Source organism: Myxocyprinus asiaticus, chromosome 9 (genome assembly GCF_019703515.2).
Source record: "Myxocyprinus asiaticus isolate MX2 ecotype Aquarium Trade chromosome 9, UBuf_Myxa_2, whole genome shotgun sequence".
NCBI classification, from domain to species: domain Eukaryota; kingdom Metazoa; phylum Chordata; class Actinopteri; order Cypriniformes; family Catostomidae; genus Myxocyprinus; species Myxocyprinus asiaticus.
Window position 1 is genome coordinate 46,439,013 of NC_059352.1, and position 24,074 is coordinate 46,463,086.

Consider the following 24,074-nt stretch of genomic DNA (forward strand, 5'->3'; position numbering starts at 1 on the left):
CATGAGACTGACAGTTTGAGGCCTCTAACCCTCTGATAGGCAGATTCCATACACTGTCAGGTAGAGACACACAAGCACCAAGCTCATGCTGCTACAGAGTGTGAGATCACAAGGGAAGAGGAGAGACAAAGATTGCCTCTGCTGAAAGTGAATTGAAAGAACAGAAAAAAGGCTGAGGGAGGGAGAGGGATTTTCGGGGCCTCTTGAGACAAACAAAACACCCAGGTTGCCAATCAGAAGATGGTCCCCGAGTGATGTTCTAAATCTAGATGCGATCTCTGAGTGTGTTTGTGTGTGCATGTGTGAGTGGTTGCATCTTATAGCAGTCATCAGGTGATGACTCAACATCCAGGTTTGTAAATAACCTACTTGAGAAATTATACTAATAATAGTTTTTCCTTTATTATTCATTCAGCACAGTTAATATCTTCTTTGTCTATTTGGATTGATTTTTATGTAAGATGAAAAGGGTCAGTCTATAAAACAACAGGCTTTTCTATTTTAAAAAGGTGTAACAGGGTTGACAGTTTTACAGTAAAAAAAATAAAAAAATAAAATAAAAATATTTTTAGTAGCTGGGTCTGATGCATGTATACATTGACCAAAAATTTAAGAAATGGCACAGACAGAATGCAGGAAAGGAAAAGGAAAAGAAAATAAACATTTGAAAAGTAACAGGATGGACACTGTTTCAATACAACAGAGAAAGAGAAAAAGAAACATTTGAGAAGTAACATGGTGGACAGTGTTTCAATAAAACAGTTAAAGAAAAATACATATTTGAAAAGTAACAGGGTGGACAGGTTTTCAGTACCATACAGTAAAATTAAAAGAAACATCAAGTACAGCACCACAGACACCAAAATGACCTTGTTTTGTTATTTTCCTGTTTTCATCTTCGTATAAAGCAAAGACAAATGTGCTTGTCTGCTTGTGTGGAATAGTTTTGCATATAATGTTAAGGAAATTTTGCAATTCTCCCCCAAAAAAGAGCACAATATGGCACAAAAAACAAGTGTGGTTTCCGTCTTCACAAACAAATCTGTTCCCCTCACTCTCTCGGTTGTTTATCCGGCCTGTCTGATGTAATACCGGAGAAGGTGCAATGCAGCGCGAGTTGAGCATTACGAGAGACGGGTGATTTCCTCTGGGTCATGGCATTGATTTGGAGCGACCCTGGAGGCCAGACGAGCAGCAGGTGGCATAGTGACCTGAATCAGACCATAAGCAGCAGTGGTAATTAGACCAGTTCTACGGCATTTCTCACAGTATAAAAACCAGCACAGAGATGGGAACATGACAATATGACCATTGATTGCTGGCCGTTCCCACCTGGAAAAACCAACCAAACTCACCTTACAACAAATATAAATTTACAGTAATTTAACTACGATTAGGCGTGTTCTTAGGCACAATGCATCATTTTTTAACAGCACAAACATGCATTCCTTTCTACAGTATGTAAATTAGGCTTATTATAGATTATGTCTCATTCACAATTCCTGGGCACAATTCACATTGCACTAGTAACACCTGCAGAAAGTAGAAAGTAAACAAATAATTCCCTATCTGTCACTCACTCGACGTTGTGTCGATGTAGTGACACTAGGGGTCACTCTTGGGAGCCCGAGACACCTCTGATCTTTGATAAAAGGCCAATGAAAATTGGCGAGTGGTATTTGCATGCCACTCCCCCGGACATACGGGTATAAAAGGAGCTGGTATGCAACCACTCATTCAGATTTTCTCTTCGGAGCCGAACGGTCTGCTCATTGAGCTGAATACTACTGTTCATTCACCTCTGCTGGATCTGATGGCACATTTCAGTGGCTTCTCCCTCCTCTGCACTGGTGCACTGCAGAGAACGCCCCTGAGCACTTCGGCAGAAAAATTAGAGAGTATATTTTCTGAAAGAGCTTTTCCCCTCTAAAAGAGTATATATATCTCTAAAAGAGCGGCACACACAGAACGTCTTTTTAAAGATGCCTTTCCGATTGTGTGTTATTCCTTGTTGCGGTCATTATCTCTCAACTTCGGATGGTCATGATCGCTGTCTTTCGTGTCTGGGCACGACCCACACGGAGGCAGCGTTTGTGGATGGTTCACGTTCTCACTGCGAGAACATGACCATGGCAACGTTGCGGTCGCAGCTTGCTTTCGTAAGGACATGCTTTCCCGGGCGGCCGCGAGCGTCATGTTAGAGTGGAACCCTCCACTCTCCCCTGAACCCTCGTGGCTTGATGATTGGTTTCTGGGCTTGCGGTGCCGCTCAAAGCAGCCACGCCCCGCTCCAGTGCCATTCTTCCCGGAAGTGCACGAGGAGCTGACAAAGTTGTGGGAGGCACCTTTTACTGCCCGGCCCCGATTCCGCAGTTCCCCTGCTCTCACTACTCTTGATGGCGGGGCAGCCAGGGGCTATACGGTGATTCCCCCGGTGGATAAGGCGCTCGCGGTGCACCTATGCCCGCAGAGCGCCGCCACCTGGCATGGACGCCCTAAGCTCCCGTCCAAGCCCTGTAGGCTCACGTCGTCCCTGATGGCTAAAGCATACAGCGCTGCTGGACAAGCAGCCTCTGCCCTGCATGCCATGGCTCTCCTGCAAGTCCACCAATCCAAGGCGTTGAAAGAACTGCACGAGGGTAGTTCCGCCCCAGATTTGATGCAGGAACTGCGCTCGGCGACCGACCTCGCTCTCCGAGCAACAAAGGTCACGGCGCGGTCTCTCGGGCAGACGATGGCCACACTAGTGGTCCAGGAACGCCACCTTTTGCTCAACCTGGTCTAGATGGGCGAGGCCGAAAAGACACAGTTCCTTGCTGCCCCAATTTCCCAGGCGGGCCTATTCGGCGACGCCGTCGAGGACTTTGCCCAGCAGTTCTCGGGGGTGAAGCAGCAGACGGAGGCAATCTGGCACATCCTGCCCTGGCACAGCTCAAGATCCCGCACCCCATCTGCTCGTCACCAAGGGCATCCCCCTGCGGTGACTGCACCGGCTCCGCCACAGCCCATCCCTTCGGCCCAGCCCCGGCGTGGAGCCCACCGCAGGAAGCAGACGCCACCCGTCTCACAGCCGGCGCTGAAGAACCCACGGAGGTCCTCAAAGCGCCCCTGAGATGGGCGACCCAGGGATGTGGGAACCCACTCACGTGGAGCTGGTAAGAAGACCACTCCATCTCCCGGTGGAGGGCTGGGTGGAAAATCTTTTGTTGCCTTTTTGTTTGATTTCGCCGCATGCCCAAGTGGCTGCGGTACCCAACAGTTCAGCAAAAGAGCGGCTTCCTTCCTCCCTGGGTCACATACCCAGTGTGTACGGTCGTCACTATGACTACCATCCACGGGCTTTCTCTTGCAGGATTGGCACTCCAGCGGTGGCCTTTCCGCCCCTGAGCACCCAGCTGTGGCACACAGCCACCCCCATTGTGGCAGTCTCCACGGGTTATGAGGACAGGCCTCTTCCTCCCCCGTCCCAGGCTGTTCCGGGGGTGGTCACAAGGAGCCAGGTAAGTGCTTCGATGTCCCTAGACTCAGCACGGCCTCGACGTGGTGTGGCACCTCGTGCTCCGCCCCACTGCAAGGCCCCTACGACATTGTCCCCTTGGTCCCCCTCGCGCAGAACTTGGACGCGTGGCTCGTGCTTTCCAATCTATCGCGATGGCTGATCCGGACCGTCCGACTCAGCTACGTGATTCAGTTCACCAGGCGCCCGCCCAGGTTCAGCGGTATTCATTTCACCTTGGTCAAGGGCAAAAACGCTGCCACCCTGCGCGCGGAGAAGAACCTGTCCCTCCAGCCGAGTTGAAGAAAGGGTTCTACAGCCCCTACTTTATCGTACCGAAAAAAGGCGGTGGGTTGCGGCCAATCTTGGACCTGCGAGTATTGAACCGGATTTACACAGACTCCCGTTCAAGATGCTGATGCAAAAACGCATTCTGGCGAGTGTCCGGCATCAAGATTGGTTTGCGGCAGTAAAAATGAAGGATGCGTACTTCCACGTCTCGATCCTTCCTCGACACAGACCCTTCCTGCGGTTTGCATTCGAGGGTCAGGCATATCAGTACAAAGTCCTCCCTTTCGGCCTGTCCCTGTCTCCTTGCATCTTTACGAAGATCGCAGATGCTGCCCTTGCCCTGTTAAGGGAGGTGGGCATTCGCATTCTCAACTATCTTGACGACTGGCTAATCCTAGCTCACTCTCGAGACATGTTGTGCGCACACAGGGACCTGGTGCTCTCAGACCTCAGCCGACTAGGGCTTCGGGTCTACTGGGAAAAGAGCAAGCTCCTCCCGGTTCAGAGCATCTCTTTTATCAGATTGGAGTTGCACTCAGTCTCCTTGATGGCGCGCCTTACGAACGAGCGCGCCCAGTCGGTGCTGGCCTGTTTGAAGGCGTTCAAACAGAAAACAGCAGTTCCACTGAAACTTTTTCAGAGACTCCTGGGGCATATGGCGTCCTTGGCGGTGGCCACCCCGCTCGGGTTGATGCATATGAGGCCACTTCAGCACTGGCTCCAGACTCGAGTCCCGAGATGGGCATGGCGCCATGGGACACATTGCGTGGCCATCACGCTGGTCTGTCACTGTCTTTTCAGCCCTTGGACCAACCTCTCATTTCTACGAGCAGGTGTTCCTTTAGAACTGGTCTCCAGGCGCATCGTGGTCAAGACAGTTGTCTCCAAAACGGGCTGGGGCACTGTTTGCAATGGGCACGCAGCCGCCGGCCTCTGGACGGGCCCGCGACTGCATTGGCACATCAACTGCCTCGAGTTGTTGACAATTCTGCTCACCCTGCGGAGGTTCCGGCCATTGATCCAGGGCAAGCACGTGTTAGTTCGGACAGACAGCATGGCAATGGTAGCATATGACAACCGCCAAGGCAGTCTGTGTTCTCATTGTATGTTACAACTCGCCCGCCGTCTCCTCCTCTGGAGTCAACAGCACTTCAAGTCGCTGTGAGCCACTCACATCCCAGGCAACCTCAACACTACAGTGGACGCGCTGTCACAACAGGTTACCCTCAGGGGAGAGTGGAGACTCCACCCTCAGGTGGTCCAGCTGATTTGGAGTCGATTCAGACGGGCACAGGTGGACCTGTTCGCTTCCCAAAAATCCTCCCACTGCCCGCTCTGGTACGCCCTCACCGAGGCTCCCCTCAGCATAGACGCGCTGGCACACAGCTGGCCCCCTGGCCTATGCAAATATGCATTTTCCCCAGTGAGCCTGCTTGCACAGACCCTGTGCAAGGTCAGGGAGGACAGGGAACAGGTCATCCTGGTAGCACCCTACTGGCCCACCCAGATGTGGTTCTCAGACCTCACGCTCCTCGCGACAGCTCCCCCCTGGCGAATTCCCCTGAGGAAGGACCTTCTCTCTCAGGGACGGGGCACCCTCTGGCACCTGCGCCCAGACCTCTGGAATCTCCATGTCTGGCCCCTGGACGGGACGCGGAAGACCTAAGCAGTCTACCACCCACGGTGGTAGACACGATCACTCAGGCTAGGGCCCCCTCTATGTGGCGCCTGTATGTCTTTAAGTGGCGTCTTTTCGCTAAGTGGTGTTCTTCCCGACGCGAAGACCCCCAGAGATGTGCAGTCGGATCAGTGTTTTCCTTCCTGCAGGAGAGGTTGGAAGGGAGGCTGTCCCCTTCCACCTTGAAGGTGTACGTTGCCGCCATAGCAGTACACCACGACACAGTCGACGGTAAGGGAAGCACGACCTGATCATCAGGTTCCTAAGAGGCGCCAGGAGGCTGAATCCCTCCAGACCGCACCTCGTTCCCTCATGGGACCACTCTGTAGTTTTTCAGGGTCTGCAGAGAGCCCCTTTTGAGCCTTTGCAGTCAGCCAAGCTTAAGGCACTCTCCTTGAAGACTGCCCTCCTGACTGCGCTCACTTCCATCAAGAGGGTAGGTGACCTGCAAGCGTTCTCTGTCAGTGAAACGTGCTTGGAGTTCGGTCCGGTTACTCTCACGTGATCCTGAGACCCCGACCAGGCTATGTGCCCAAGGTTCCCACCACCCCTTTTAGGGACCAGGTGGTGAACCTGCAAGCGCTGCCCCAGGAGGAGGCAGACCCAGCCCTGTCGTTGCTGTGTCCGGTGCGCGCTTTACGCATCTATTTGGATCGCACGCAGAGCTTTAGAATCTCTGAGCAGCTCTTTGTCTGCTTTGGTGCACAGCAGAATGGAAGCGCTGTCTCCAAGCAGAAGATTGCCCACTGGCTCATTGATGCCATAACTATGGCATATCTCGCCCAGGACATGCCGCCCCCGGTAGGGCTACGAGCCCATTCTACCAGAGGTGTAGTGGCTTCCTGGGCCCTGGCCAGAGGTGCCTCTCTAACAGACATTTGCAGAGCAGCGGGCTGGGCAAAACCCAACACCTTTGCAAGGTTCTACAACCTCTGGGTGGAACTGGTTTCATCCCAGGTAGTGGCACGCAACACAAGCGGATGAGCCCGGGATAGCTGGCCGAGTGTATCGCTTGCACATAATGTCTTCCACCTCCCTTGGAGCTGAAGACGTGCGCCATTAATTCCCAGTAGTGTTCACAAACTTGTTCCCTGGTTGACTTCCTCAGAGCCCTGTTGCAGTCGAGCTTTCGGAGAGACTCGCTGCCGGCCCAGTACACGTGCTAACTAAGAGTCCTGTTCTGGGGTAGGTGCTCTGCATGTGGCGGTTCCCTGTAAGGCTAACCCCATGCGATATATATCTTCCGCTAGTTCGTTTCCCTGTTGGCAAACTGCATCTTCCTAGGTAAGAGCCCCTCTGCCCCAGTCTCCATGTTTGTAGTAACTCCTCCCCCGTTGGGTAGGATCTACCTTGAAGACTCTCCACATGGTTGGAAAGACCATGTGACATATTCTTCCACTTAAATATCCCCCCCTCTCTTTGGGCGAGGTGTGGTCTCCGCGGTGTCTTCCCCTTGGGAGGGACACCCCCCAACTAGACCTGGCGGCCCAGTCGGATAATCCCCCTTCTTTTATAGGGAGTGGAAAAAGAGAAGGGGAAAAGAGGCCACGACTGGGTTAAGCCTGTCTCTATTTTTGGGTAGTTAACTTGTCCCCAAAGGGGCGTTCGACACTCATAACTATGTTGGGGCAGGTTACGTGTTGACCTGGTGTGCTGGCTGTGAGGCATGCAGTAGTCTGCCCATCAAACTGCCAATTCACGTAACACAGTTCAGCCAATTGTGGCGTTTCGTATAGGGACCCCTAGTGTCACTACATCGACACAACGTTGAGTGAGTGACTGATAGGGAACGTCATGGTTACTTGTGTAACCTCCATTCCCTGATGGAGGGAACGAGACACTGTGTCCCTCCTGCCACAACGCTGAACTACCCGCTGAAATGGCCGGACCTTATATCGGCTCCTCAGCATAAAACCTGAATGAGTGGTTGCATACCAGCTCCTTTTATACCCGTATGTCCGGGGAAGTGGCATGCAAATACCACTCGCCAATTTTCATTGGCCTTTTATCAAAGACCAGAGGTGTCTCGGGCTCCCAAGAGTGACCCCTAGTGTCACTACATTGACACAACGTCTCGTTCCTTCCATCAGGGAAAGGAGGTTACACAAGTAACCATGACGTTTTTTTAAAGGGGTATTTGTGTACATTTTCTATTGTTCTTATTCAATTTGCTATGCGTTCAAACATGGCTTGTCCAACCAGAATCTACAGTCTGAGCTATTAGTTTTATAATAAATATTTAACTAATGTGGAGAAGTACACAGACTCTCAGGGGAGGCAGCAATTAATTTTATTTTGCTGTTTAAGAATGAGCTCTTTTATACTGAGCTATCATGTCACCAAACATGTAAAAGCATTTATGATTCTTAAGGATCAAGTATGCACTTGAGTAGACCAAGCATGGTAGGTCAAGTATTGATCACTTGTGCAAAGAGCATTTGGCTTACTTTAAATTGGGTCTTACCTGAAGCAATCTGACTAGCTCGAGTTAATGCACAAAACAATTATCCTTCTTACTGCCCTGATTTAATCAGGCTTTGTGTGTACAGGGAAAAAGGTATGCCTCTCGCTAAGAGAGACAATTTCACACACATACAACCTCCCTTTAGAAAAATTAGAGCCAATAGAGATTACATAGAGAATTAAGCAGTTAGCTCTTACACGCAATTGTGTTTCAGTGCTAATTTCTGCGCTATTAATGGCTCCCCTTGCAGAAATTAGACGTTTTCAACAGATGTTGTCCAACAGTTTGTCTGACAACATTTTTTTTTCATTATCTTAACTTTTGCAATTCTGTATGGTGTTGCTATTGAAAAATTCAACTTAAAATACCAGCAAAGTTTCATGACAACTTTTAAAGGATTAGTTCACCCAAAGATGAAAAATCAGTCATTGTTTACTCACCCCTAAGTTGTTATAACTCCATATGACTTTCACCAGGGAGAAATTGTGAAAAAATGTTGTGCTCAGTGATGTCATACAATGTCAGTTTATGGTGACCACCTCTTCAAGCTTCAAAAGGACACAAAAGTATAATTCAGAAGTCTAATAAATTATTGTTTGTGACTCATGTCTTGTTCTGAAGGAATAAGGTAAGTTTTGGTGAGAATCAATAGTTGTTACGCTGCTGCTTGCGAGGTGGGGTGTTCAAATGAAAACTCATTTAGTTTAGCTTCAACAGGACCACCAGCTACATTAACAACAGAAAACACAACATAGCTGCACACAAACCAGAGAGCAGAATTAATATGTCTGAAGAGTTTGTAGTCGAAAAATGTATTTGTTTCTCAATCAAACAGAGAGATGGGGTCAAAGAAAAATAGATGCATTTCTATGCCTAGTCTTATTGTTTGAACCGGAATCCTCATTCAAACAGTGTGATGGAGAAGGCCGAAGGTAGCTACACACACTCAGATGCTACAGTCAGACAGAGAGTACAGGAGACTGCAGTTCTTTGGAGAATTTGCTTACCAAAAGTGAAGTGGAAGAACCGGAGAGAAAGGCGGGTAACAGGAGTGTCTGTCACCTCTGTTCTGAACAGGTGTGTGTGTGTGTGTGTCAGACCTCCTTGAAAACAGTCGATAGGTATAACATTCTCGGTCAAAATCAAGTTGTTTTTAACTGGCAAGTGAGATGCTGGCTTCAATATAATGTTATCAGAATGATTTTGGACTGGTGCCAGTTCATAGCATGTCAGTTTGACAGAATGTCCCATCGCAGCTGCTCAGGACAAAAACTCGGATTAACATAGAAAAGATAACTTTTATTGCATGTTGTTTGGGGCCTGAGTAGGACACTGTGACTGTAGCTACCTTCGGCCCCATCTCTCTGTTTGATTGAGGAACAAATACATTTTTCGACTACAAACTCTTCAGACATATTAGTTCTGCTCTCTGGTTTGTGTGCAGCTATGTTGTGTTTTCTGTTGTTAATATCGCTGGTGGTCCTGTTGAAGCTAAACAAAACTAGTTTTCACTTGAATGCCCCACCTCACAAGCGGCAGCTTAACTACTGTTGCTCTCATGCAAGGAGCTCTACAGCTCGTGCAGGCTCGTGAACACGCAGAGGAGATCAACCGTCGGTCAAGAGTTTCACTTAATAATACATTAGATTTCTGTTTGTTTCTCACCAAACCTTATAGTATTCCGTCAGGTCAAGACATGAGTCCCATACAATGATTTATTAGATTTCCGAGTTATACTTTTGTGTCCTTTAGAAACTTGAAGAGGTGGTCACCATAAACTGCCATTGTATGACATCACTGAGCACAATATTGTTTCACAATTTCTCCCTTTGTGTTAAGAAAAGAAAGAAAGAAAGTCATATGGGGTTATAACAACACAGGGGTGAGTAAACAATGACTGAATTTTCATTTTTGGGTGAACTATCCCTGTACGAGATGGCATAATTTTACAATATTGTACGACTTTTAGACCAACCACTCATATACGCTTCCCTCGTCTCGTTCCAAACCCCCAAATTTAGTTTCTTTCATGGTACACAATAGTTTATTATTATTATTAAAATGATGTTAGGTTTAGGGTTTGGTTAAGGTGTTAGACTTTATGGTTTGGGGTTAAAAATGCTCATTCAAAACCCCAATGTCTTTAACTTCTGTAGTACACAACAGTTATTTTCCTATTAAAATCATGGTTAGGTTTAGGGTTTGAGTAAGGGGTTAGACTTTATTGTTAGGTCTGGGTGAGGGGTTAAACATGGAAAAACAGTAAAAACATTGTTTGCTGGTTAGTTCATTTTTCTCTATGGGAGTATAAGTCATACGTTTTTGTACAAGGCAACTCGTATGATTTCTTACGACTTCGCAATCCCTATTATTAAGACTTCTCATGAGATAGTGTTGAAAATGTTCAAAGTAAATGCATTTCATGGATCACCTTTATTTATTTATTTTTAAAGAAACAACAAGGCTATATAAAGAAAAATATGCTTTCTATTATTTGTGTAAGTGTTATTTGTGGCAGTGAAACTAATACCATTTATCATTTGCTGCACTTGCAGTTTATATTTTCCATAATTTAAAAGGAAGTTTGCGGTGGATTCTAGCTTAAAAAAAGATTCTACCGACATGGTTACATTGCATAAATGCATTATGCATAATGTTGAGTGCATAAATAAACACAATATTTACACAGGCCTAATAAAGACAGTTGTTACTGTAAAAAATGTTTACAGTCAACACTTATTCTTTCCTTCAATCTGTGAGCACCATTCAGAAAGTGTTCCTGCTAGAAACTTGAAGCTTCGGGCAATTCCAGCTTCCATTTGAATGTTAATACTTCTAAAAGTTTCCTTCAAGTGGACTATCATCCACTGAAAAATCCCATTGATTATAATAATAAAGCATACAAATGTTTCATTGCCTCATGAAGCCTTCAAGCTACGGACCAAATTGTAATGGAACATACTGACAAATTCTGCACATGATATTAGATCCCAAACTCTCCATTTCCTGTTATCCAAATTTTCCACTAGACAGCCATTTACTTTCACTCTATACATTTTCAAGCTATAGTTATAATCATATTTTATTTGCAAGCAACACCTTAGTGACTTTGGTGACAGTAGCAGAGCCCTTCTATCAAGAGGAGCCTACCTTCTACGGGCAGAACACTGGTGAGGAGACAAGGCTGTTTTTATTTTTATGGATGTCTATGGAGGAGATGCTTTAGTGTGCTGAATAAACAACTTTTGTGAGGAAACAGTGATCATCACTTAATTAATTGACTGTCTGTCCTTTATCTTCAACATGTTTTGCACTAAATAATACTTTTGGAATGACCATGTGTGGAGTTTACTATGATAAAATTGCTGCTTTATAAGAGACACAGACAATTTTGCAACAGGTAGGTAAGTTTTCGGCTCTTCCCATTAATTTGTATGGCATCCACAAACAGCGACTTACTGTCGTAACATGCTAGTAGACCGTTATGCTCTGTGGCACAGGTCTGGGGCTATAGCAGCTTCAATTTGCCAAGAACCGCTGATTTAGACAGGTAAAGCCATCTAACTGACATGTAAAGCAATCAATCAGTCGGTTTTGTCACTATGGGGTGTTTAGAGGTGGGGTTATCAGAGATGTATCATACCATAATAAAAGACTGACATGGGGGGAAAATAATTTATATAATGGCACGTGAGTCTCCACGAGTGACTGCATAGAAAACACATGGGAGAAGAGCAGAAAATGTGTAGAGATTCTAAGTACAGCACAGAAAACCTAATTATAAAGAATTTAACAAACATAAACTAAGTAAACAAAGCAGCTCTGCTCGTGGATATCCACTTTACTTTCTGCTACGTGCCTCAAGCAAAACTCTGAAAGATTTGATGTCACTTACCTAGCAAACTTGGGCAAATTCTTTTCGATTATTTCATCCTCAATAGCGCTCATTCTATCAGCGCGGAACCTTGTGAACACAACTCGGCTTCCAGGCGGACTGATAAAACATCCGGTGTCCGTGTACTCACGGAAGTTCCATCGTACCAGCCAACCAGATTTGCGCTGACTTTTTCCAGTTTTTTGTGCTAAAAGCATCAGACGGTTAGTGCATGTACTGTGGGTGATCCGTGGGCGTTCTGTCTGAGGCAGGGGTGCAGTTACGATTTCCAAGGCCCCAATAAACCGTCCAGTCGAGGGCCCTCTTTCGATGTACAACTGGGGGAAATTACATAAAAGTGATTTTATATCATAATTTTAATATAATTTCTATCAGCCATTGTAGCCAAGTACATTCAAAATATTTAATGAAATAAAAAGATATTTTTTTATTGAGATAAAGATAATAAATATGTTTTCCAGAGGTTTTTTTTTTTTTTCACTAAATGAACAAGAGGAACAATGATATTTAATGTATAATATAATAACTAGAATTTATATGCACCAATACAGTAATAATAATAATAATAATAATATATATATATATATCTTTACCTACATATATTTTTAGGGGGAAAATCTGTAAATGAATAGGATGCAAAAACTACAACTTCACTCACTTATATTTTGGAACCCAGATGAATATTATTTATTAGGCTATTGTCCAGTCAAGCTTATTATTATAACATGACACTGATTTATTATTATCTTGAGGATGTAAAAAAAAAAAAAAAAAATATAAAGATATATATATATATATATATATATATATATATATATATATACAAAAGTGATATATTTCTGTCGTATTAACTTTACCTTCACCTGTAGCTTTTATTTTGAAGAACATTGATAGTGCACAGCTGTATTTGATGGTTTACAATGTTCCTCCTTACAAATCTGGCGAAACGCTGTCACTTCCTACATTTCTATAATGTGATAATGTGTTGCGTTTAAGATTTGTCTAATTACTTTAAGCGGGTTCAAATGTTTGAAATTGAGCAAATGGGTGAACCTGCAGCACTTTGCCTTCTCAATGCATGTCCGAGACGGCTGAAAACAGCGCCACCGCGCGCAAACACAAAACAACGTGTTACCGTCAAACCTTGAGCGTTTTGCTCAGCTTTCCGGCAGGGGCACCCCAGATGTCCGGGGCCCCACACAGTTGCATGGTTAACACCGCTACTGGTTTGAGACTAGATCTGTGCTAACCAAATTTGGAACTATTGCCCCCAGTGGCAGAAAATGGAAGTGTGTTTGAACATATGAGCACGAATGAGCTCCAGGTTTCGTGTGAAATGTCAAAAGAGTGGCTCAAAAACAAGTTGTATATTTAGTTGTAAATGATTTAATAGAACTTTTCAGGTTGTAGTAAAAAAAAAAATAATAATAATAATAAATTTAAAAAAAAACCTTTAAGAGAATTAGCATTTTCAAGCCATGCGTTTCTCTCAAATTTCCTTTGGGTTTTATAATGGCAGTTTTAGGTGTATGAATTAAATAAGATCTGCGGTAAACCCAAGTTTTTATTTAGCAACTTGTTATCAACATAATAATTGTGGCAGCGGGGGCGTGGTCAAGCATCTCTCCGGAGAGAGAAAAAGCGGTAAGGGCGCTTACACCTGAGCTAAATTATGTATAACACCTGTCTCTAATTTCAGTGAGCACGGGGAGAGCGGCATAAATAGAGACACACCGCAAATAGGAGACAGAGAGAGCCTGGGCACGACAGACCCGAGCAAGAAGCAAGGAGTTTTTTTTTATTACAAATGTTGAGAGTTTATTTTTGTGAAGCAGTGTGTGATTGATGATTAACTTTGTGCATAACGCAAAGACTGGGAGACTGTAGTTTGTGCTGCAGAGAGAGAGAAAATAAACTATAACCTGAACCAGGAAAACTGCTTCTCGCCCCCCCTTACACTGGTGCCGAAACCCGGGAAGGAGGAGGGATTCCCGTCGCAGAGTCCTCGACACTGCCGTCCACCCAGGGGAGCGCCGCTGCCGTCCGACGGGGGACGGAGTAGCCCGACTACCCGGACGCGGGGAACGGCCGCCGTCCGCGAGGCGAGTGGGGACGGGACTCCCCGACCGCCTGGAGCGAGGGAGCCGCTGCCGGGGGCGGAGGAGTGCCCTGCTGTCCCCCGGGAACGCGGAGGGGTCGAGAGAAGACCGCCGTCCGCGGGGGGAGGAGGGAAGTGATTCCCGACCGCCTGGAGTGGTAGGGCCGCTGCCAGGGGCGGAGGAGAGTCCCCACGGGACACCGGGAACGCGGAGGGGCGTTCTGTCCGCTGGGGGTCGGAGGTCTGACTCCGGTCCGCCCGGGGAGGAGCGGCTGCAGTCCGCCTGAGAGGGTGGAGTAGTGATCGAGGACCACGCGACGGCGCATCAGAGAACCGGTGAGTTTCTTTTTCTCTCTCTCCTCTCTCTCTCTCTCTGCCGCTCCGTGTTGGCCTTTCCCTCGCCATTTTGTGTTGTTTTTTTTTTTTTCCCCTCCTGTCTCCTCCCAGATCGAGGAAGGCGGGGAGGACCCGCCGGCAGTCGGGGCATAGGGCACGCCCCCCCCCACCCGGAGAGGAAGGGTGAGGGGGGATGTACGTCATGCCGGGGGCTCCCCGGCCTGAGGCGACGCCGGGAGGAGTGTAGAGCCGAGGAGGGCGGGGCCGGGTTGGAATGAGACACACCCGGTCCCCAATCAGCCTGATGGGGCGCGCGAGGGATAAAGGCGGCCGGGGACGACAGTTCGAGAGAGAGAGAATTGCAGGCAGCTGTGCTGTGTTTTTAGTTGTGTGTTTTTGGTTGGGTTTTTGTTTAATAAATTGTTATTTAAGTTGTCAAGCCGGTTCTCGCCTCCTCCTTTCCTCGAAACCCCCTTACAATAATTTATTTATTTTTTTTAAACATGGTAGCTTCAAAATTCATGTTTAAGTAATGACTGCGTCTAATTTATGTTGTAGAGCAATACGTCCAAGTATCTTTAAGTAATGTTTACCACTGACCTTATTTTACTCAAACTGAAAAACCCCTTTATAGGAAAATCCAGAGGAACCCCATGGTGAATTAGCCTTTCAAGTTTACCTAAATGTTGATGTCACGGCTGAACAGCTCTATACAGTCAAAAATGTTATTAACCATGCGCCCTAACCCTAAACCAAACCATGAGTGGAGTAAAAATGTAATTTTAAAGCAAAAATGCAACCATCAAATAAGGCTTATTATTGATTATCTGAACGCAATTAGTTACTGGTTTCTACAGGACCAGAACCTGTGTCTCTAAAGATCAGCAGCGCCACATAAAAAGTTAAAAAAAATTTAGTTGATGCAAAGTTGTCTGATGGCAGACAATGCTTGTCAGTAACTTGGAGAAAAGGGACTGACGTCAGGGTACCAGAATATTCAATAGCAACATGTCGATTTCCCAGTGCTGTTGAGGCAAGATTTTCAGTGAATAATATACTGTAACATTAGCTACATTTCAGTCTATGCAAAGCTATCATATGGCACATGGACTACTGTTTTTATATTTTTATGGTGCTCTTTGGCAATTTTGCAGCTTGACAGCACCAGTCCCCATTGACTTAAAAAAAAGCGGGCAGGATTTTCTAAAAAAATTCCCCTTTTGTGTTCCGCAGAAAAAAAAGAAAGTCATACTGATTTGGAATGACGTAGTATATCATGAAGTACTAATAGATAAGGTATAGATTTGACAGATAATCAGACATATGTATAGTTAAGGTAACAATATACCCTGGGAACTGCCAAACTCATCAGCACATACAGCCTGATTGGTCTAATATCTATGCATGCAAGGCCTGTGAGACATCCTAAACTCCCATTGAGAACCAGTCAGCTAACCTTCTATCAAGCAGATATCCCATGGATTGGTTTCCCATTCAAGAGAAGTAATTCCAGCTGGGCTTAGGTCACGGTGAGTTCAAGATCTCCCATCACCGTAAGCCTGGAGAGCCCCTGCCGCAGCGCTAACCACAAGAGGCTGGCGGCTGAGTAAATAGGGTTGGAGATATGTGTCAGCTCCCAGGTTAACATCCTATCCCTTTTATTGGGGGGGTATTCCTGCAACCTGTGACATGCAAGACCTCCGCTCCCTAGCATGCGGTATCTCTGTTACTGCACGCCTGCCCGCAGAAGAGAAATAAAGAGGTGAATATGGCCTTTCCATCTCATACTCCGAAAGATCCATTAGTATTCAGAGCAAAGCTTTGCTGGTGACAAGCCATACATCACCGTCACAGCAAAACACTCTCTCTCTCTGCACGGAGCCGCCCTGCAAATATGGGGGGCGCATGTTCTTTGTTTGTATGCCACCCTCTGTCCTGCGAGTGTCCTCTAATCTGTGTCCGCAGACAACACACGCACGCTGACCGTTTTTACTGCTCAACCATTACCGCGGACGTGTTAGCATCGGAGGAGAGATGCATTCTGGGAAGGTCTGCATGGAAAGGGGCACTTTCCTCTCATGATGCGAACGTGACTGTCTCGCCAACTGCCCGTCCTTGACTAACCCTTGTCCTTGTCCTTTTACGGATCCATTAAAGAGTGCCGTGAATTACACTGATTGGTCCCTCAAAAACGGCCTCCTGCTTTACTGTTTTCAGCCAGATTGACAAAGCCAATGCGAGATCCAGTAATGAAAATTATTGTAAAATATGAGACGTGAACCACAAACAGTGCTCATCCATTGCATTCTGAATAATGTTTGCATTGTTATGCTGCCTAGTTCTACTTAGAATGGCCAGGTAATATGAAAATGCACCCAGCGGAAGCATTATGATGAATAAGACAACACTTTTTTTTCCCTGTAATATGTTTCCATGTGAACAAAACATAGGCATTATCATATTAATTACTCTGCTCAGCTCTGTGGGGATTCATATCATGTAATTCACACTGTATGCGATGCAAACAAAAGCAGGGAACAGTTTTTCTTGGCCCCCTTCAATCTAAATAGACATAAATGAGCATAATATACACATGATAATACCCAACATGACTCACTTTTTTCATTGTATGAAAACGAGCAGTGTGGACATTTTGCCTAACATCTCCAGTCATACTGGTTTGGACAGCCTGATCTCATGAAAATTACATTGCAAAATGACAGAACGTGGTTCATGACATGTACATACCACGAGTGAAACTTCCGAGGGGAAATGTCCATTGTGTGGTGCTAAAAGCGACTTAAATGTTAAATGTTAAATGTTAAGAGAATTTTAATGTTAAAGGGATAGTTCACCCAAAAAAGAAAGTTCTCTCATCATTTACTCACCCTAATGCCATCCCAGATGTTTATGACTTACTTTCTTCTGCGGAAGACAAACAAAGATTTTTAGAAGAATATTTCAGTTCTAGGTCCTCAAAATGCAAGTGAATGGGTAAGCTCCAAAAGGACATAAATGCAGCATAAAAGTAATCCATAAGACCTCAGTGATTAAATCCATATCTTCACAAGCGATACGATATGTGTGGGTGAAAACTAGATCAATATTTAAATCCCTTTTTATTATAAATCTCTACTTTCACTTTCACATCTTTCTTCTTTTGTTTTTGGTGATTTGCATTATTCGTGCATATCGCCACCTACAGAGCAGGGAGGAGAATTTATGGTAAAAACTTAAATATTGATCTTTTTCTCACCCACACTTATATCACTTCTGAAGATACAGATTTAACCACTGGAGCCTTATGGATGAAGTTTATGCTGTGTTACTATGCTGTCACTATTTTATGAACTACAATAAAAAGCAAACTTTGTTCTCAGTAGGAACAAGGCAAAAATGCTGTGTTTATTTGCTTGTTTGCATTAGATGCTCCATTTGTGTCATGTCAAGGAGATGCATAAATCTGGGTTGCTCTTGCAGGTGTGTGTGTGTGTGTGTGTGTGTGTCAGACAGATAGAGTCTGGCCTTGTTAATGTATCACCCCTGCAAGTGTGTTTAAGGTAGGAAAGATTGATTAGGGATAAGAAAGGTGAATCAAGGCAGGTGTGAAAACCAGAACAGGGTACACAGCCCACTTTCCTGTGCTTAAATTGACCCGTTAGAACCTGATCAGGTCAGGAATCGATAGGTTTGGATTATGAATGAGGCCAGTGGTGCCATATTCAAAATTATATATTTAGTCACATCAATGGTTAAGCCAATGTTGCTACAGGAATGCTTGAAAGCGCCACAGAGTCACAGTGTTTACACTATTGTGGGGATGTCAACCTAAAATGGCTTACTCATTTTCTCTGCATAATAAACTGGTATATAAAATATTTAAGCACCTGAAAAAAAATACACACTTCTCCTTTAAGGACATGAAAATAAAATAGAAGACAACAAAATGAGTAACTTATCCTCTCATGCAGTGTGTATGAGAACGTGCTCCGTCCATAACCCAGCGCCAAGTTTTTCTCCTGCATACCTCACTATGCAATTCCTCATCTGTCGACTAGTGGGCGCTCATATTCCACTGCGCCCTCATGCAGAAACACTGCCGCCTCTGCATCTCTCCTCTCCCGCTTTTAAAAGACGGCAGAGCAGTTGCTACGCAGAGCCCTGCGGAGAGACCCAGCCGTACCCGGCTCACTCATCAGAGCGACAGGGAGGGAAAATGTCAGCCTGCTGAAGGTTGGTGAGGTGGCGACGTAATTAATTAATGTTTTGATTTTGTGGCGTTTCACTTTGGCGCAGCGCGAGAGAGTGGCATTTAAAGGGGGAGATATTAATGAATGCAGCTTCGTCGTTAAAGCCATCATATTGTGGTTATTAATGAAAGGAGAGGAGGAGGGCATACTGACACCGAAGAGGAACAGTAGACAGACAGAAAATGACATTCAGGGAGTGCTTTGAGTGCGGATACACATGGGGGGAATTCACAGGTGAAGATAATGTAGCTCTGTGTCTCTTTTGCCTGGTTATAAGAGATACCGGGGCTAGTCGTCACACTTTTTGCTGCAGTAAATATTTATCATGGTAGGTTTATTAAAAATAAAAATAGGCTGTATTGGCAAATTAAACAGTTACACCGTTATTGCCCAGCAAAAAAGATACAGATCACTGAGCTTTTGTGACAACATGCCCCAAAAGTGGGTAATTAGGGTTATTTGTCACATTGGAACCTGCCATTATAGGCTTTTCAGATTCAGTAAATCAATTATAAAACACAAAGCAATTTATAAAACAACAAACACATTTATCAAGCATTGTTTTGGCCAACACATTTTGTAACTGATAAAATGTATAAATGTATAATATTAAAACTCATGTGACAACTTACCCCAATCTGACATTTATGAGAAATACCATTGTCCAAAAAAAAAAAAAAAGAAAAAGAAAAAAGAAAAACACACACATACGTTTAAACCTTATGCACTGAAAAAAAACAAAAAACAAACAAACAAACAAAAAAAAAAAAGTTTCGTGCTGAAGTGAATATAGCAGAAAAGATTAAGTTATTTCTACATTGAAAACATTAGTTTAAGCATGAACTTGAAAATATTAAGTAAATTCTACACTTGTACTCAATTCAGAAATGTACAAATGAATGCTCTAGCTTAAATAAATATTATTTATGATAATTTGCTATCTGTTCAATGCGTCATCGTGTATCAGTCCTAAAGTAGAAAGACAGGTAAACACAATAAGAACATTTTAGTAAACTTTTCAAAGTTGGTGTTCTCAGCATGCACCACGCTTGATTAATTAATAAGCTTGCATGTTTTCACTGTTTGCAATTTTTTTTGCACCGTTTTTATTGTTGTTACATAAATGTAAGGAAAGTTCTAAATGTAAAATGTTCACTTAAATTTTAAGTTTATATAAGTACCATGCACATCAGATTTGTAAGTATAAGTTTTGTTTTAACTGAAATGTTTAAGTCAAATTTACTCACTGACTTTAATCAATATTGTGTAATGAAGTTAACTAGATTTTACTTAATTTTATACCAGTAAAAGTTACTTGTGCAAAAACTTGCAAAAGAAAAATTAAGTTAATCTTACCACATACAAAACCACCACTAGAGAAAATACACATTTTTGACAAACATGGACAGTAGTTACTAATTTATAGGAGATCATTTTGATGACTTACCTATGTGACAACTTTCACCAACTTGACATTTATGAAAAGTACTCTTGTCCTGAGAACAATTTTTATAGTAGACCCTTGCCTGAAAGTACGCTAGTTTGGTTTATTGTGTTCACTTATTTACCTAACAGCTGTAGCAAATACATTGCCTGGCCAAAAAAATAAAATACAAATAAAAAATCACTGTTTGGGTTTAAATAAGCAGATACTTAAGAGCCTATGATTGGATCATTATTGCAGTGATTAATATGTTTCATCTGGCAACAATTATTTTAACCCTAACTGATACAATGTGTAGCTTCTCATTTCTTAAACAACCATGTCAGAAGACGTATCCCGTGGTCGTGGAATAGATGCTACTGTGTTTCAGGAGGGGCAAATTATTGGCCTGCATCAAGCAAATAAAACATGTAAGGAGATTGCTGAAATCACTGGTATTGGGTTAAGAACTGTCCAACACATTATTAAAACCTGGAAGGATAGTGGTGAACCATCAGCTTCATGGAAGAAATGTGGTCGGAAAAAAATCTTGAATGATCATGATCGGAGATCACTAAAACCCTTAAAGTCACATTGTGAAAACTCGACAGTAGAACTCACGGCTATGTTTAAAAGTGAAAGTAAGAGCATTTCCACACGCACAATGTGACGAGAACTTACAAGATTTGGACTAAACAGCTGTGTGACCACAAGAAAGACACTTGTTAGTGAGGCTTATCTGAAAAAAATTACTTCAGTTTGCTAGGGAGCATAAAGATTGGACTGTGGAGCAATGGAAAAAGGTCATGTGGTCTGATGAGTCCAGATTTACCCTATTCTAAAGCGATGGGCACATCAGGGTAAGAAGGGAAGCCCATGAAGTGATGCACCCGTCGTGCATAGTGCCCACTATACAATCCTCTGGAGGCAGTGTTATGATCTGGGGTTGCTTCAATTGGTCAGGTCTAGGCTCAGCAACGTTATGCGGTAATAAAATGAAGTCAGCTGACTACCTGAATGTACTGAATGACAAGGGTATCCCATCAATGGATTTTTTCTTCGCTGACGGAACGGGCATATTCCAGGACGACAATGCCAAGATTCATCGGGCTCAAATTGTGAAAGAGTGGTTTAGGGAGCACGAGGAATCATTTTCACACATGAATTGGCCACCACAGAGTCCTGACCTTAACCCCATTGAAAGTCTTTGGGATGTGCCAGAGAAGACTTTACGGAGTGGTTCGACTCTCCCATCAAAAATACAAGATCTCAGCCAAAAATTAATGCAACTCTGGACAGAAATAAATGTTGTGACGTTGCATAAGGTTGTCAAAACAATGCCATGATGAATGCTCACCATAATCTAAGCTAAAGGCGGTTCAACTAAATATTATTTTTTGGCCAGGCAGCGTATATGGTAGTTGATGTTTTATTTGCAGAATATAATATGCAACATTTAGGTGTTTGAAACCACCATACAAAATGACTGCTAGAGAAAAAACACATTTGTGTAACTGGACTTTTGACTCAAAAAATTATAGTTACTGAGATATACCAAATAATGTGACAACTTCTTTGTGTGACAACAAACCCCAGCCTCCATTACCTCAATTCATGTTTACAGTTCCCCTTATGCTGTGTAAATATTGGTGTCTTTAAAGTCTGTCTTAAGCTCTCATACTTCTGCTGCTGAGTGCATCCAATACGCCTCATGTATCCTTCTCAAGGCCATATCTGTGTGTTGAAGCCTGAGGCTGAACTCATCTTCTGTTGTTCTCTTCACAAGCTCTGACAGGCCTGTTTGAGCAATCATGGGATGGAAGCAGCCCTTCAGAATTGACGTTGTGTCTCCTTTTTCTCGCTGCATGTGGACGGCAGGCCTCGCGTCTCTCATTGTAAGCAGCCTGTGCCATCTATTCCGATCCAGCGTTCACCGAGATGTCTCCGAGCGCTTCCGCAGTCTCAATTACCAGCGATGGCAATCTGCTCGTGCAACCAGAGGCTGCTGCAGGTGGCTCGCCCCCCGGGAACAATCTGGAAGAGGCAGGCTGTGCAGCAGCAGCCATTCTGTGAGAGCTAAATGCCTACACAGGTCCAGAGATACTAGGAAGATTTGGAAAGAGTTTAATGCAGCGGGAAATGTAGGAATTAACATACAGTTTCGTCATAGAAGACGCTACAATGTTGCTGAAATGTTTTTACACACAGAACTTTTAAAGTTTTAAATGATTGTTTTAGTCCAACTGAAATTGGAACTTTTAATGCATGTAAACGTACTATGTGTTATATTACAGTTATATCCAGTCTTTCAACTCATGTCATGACTAATGTCATACCATTTAAACACTTTAACTTTAGCATGATATGACATAAGGATATCAGAAAAGGACATTATGTAACTATCCATGAAGTACTGTTTACAGTATTTGGCACAATATCCACCCACAGGAATTGTAATATTGGCAACAATAAGTTAAAAAATAAGATTAAAGGGTTAGTTCATCTTAGCTCAGTAGGTCCATACAAAGCAAGTGAACAATGATCAAGCTTTTGAAGCTCCAAAAATGCATAAAGGCAGCATAAACATCAGACTCCAGTGGTGTAATCAGTGTCTTCTGAAGCGATCTTGTTGGTTTTGGGTGTAGAATATGCTGCATTCCATTTGTCTCGGAAGTCGGAGCTCCGAGTTATTTTCCGAGTTCCGAGACCGGAACTGACAAATGGAATGCCCCCCGATGTCGGAATTCCTACTCGGAAAGTTGGACGAACTCAGAGGACCCCGAGTTCAGAAAGCAAGATGGCTGCGAAGAGCATCGACTGTAGTATGCTGTGGGTTTAAAGTTTTTTTTTTTTTTACACATTTGTCTTTTTTGTGTCCAATTTAGTAAGTCGTATACACAATACTGCATTACCGTTGCCTATAGGCATGTTGCTACGATCTTGTTATGCGTGAATTACCGCGTAATGTGTTGTTTATAAACTGGTACAGCTAAAATTGGCTAGGTTGCTGCTGCTAACAACAACAATGGTCGCTGCTGCTACAAGAACAATGGTCAATGTTGCTACAACAACACTACCTAGCATTACAAACCGTAAAACCGTTTACACATAACACAGTTAGGCAAATTTATATTGCAAATATATGTTTGTACTTCCATAGGGCATTGCCCTTTGTTTACACTGCTGGTTCGATTAAAACATGGTTAACATGTTTTGATACAGTCAAATACGCGGAAACATTAACATACCTTCTCCGCTTTCTGTTATCTTCCTCGAGGTCTCTTAGGTGAAGGGTATACTTATTTTGTAGCTCTCTGTACTCCAAAAGAGCTAGTGCAACAATTACTTTCCTGGAGGCGTCCATCTTTTTTTCAGAATTGTCGTGTTGTGTGTAAAAGGAACGTATGCAACTCGGATTTCTTGTTTTTTTTTTACGGATATGACGTCGATCCGAGTCCCGAGCTCCGACTTCCGAGACAAATGGAACGCAACATTAGACCAAAATAAAACTGCTTTTTCACTGTACATCTTGAAAGCAGTCTCCTTGGCAATCATGATTTCAGGCTCAATTACACTTCTACAGCGCTTTGCGCATGTGTCAAGCACTAGGAAGTGTAATCGAGCTTTAAGTCATGATAGTACCTCGAGACTACAATGACTAGATGTACAGTTAAAAAGGAGTTATATTTTGGTCTTTTCTCACCCAAAACCAACTGGGTCGCTTCAGAAGACATTGATTAAATCACTGGAGTCGCATGGATTAATTTTATGCTGAATTTTATCTCCTTTTTGGAGCTTCAAAGGACTGATCACCATTTGCTTGCATTGTTCAAGGTCATCTACCTAAAAGTAATCTCATCTTAAAAGAAAAGCAGTCCCACCTCAGAAGAACAATTAAGACGATTTTAACTTTACAGCTAGAATAAATACATACATGTATACATACATCAATAGGATTTCCACTGCAAATGCATTACTGTAAACTTTTTTTTTTCTTTAGTTTTATAAACAAGGATGATACCTCAGGTGATGTCAAGAGTTGGAAATACATTTACATTTGTTCATTTGACACTTTTATCCAAAATAACTTGCAGTACCTGTAATAATTGCTGATAAAATGTATACATCTGAATGTATACATTT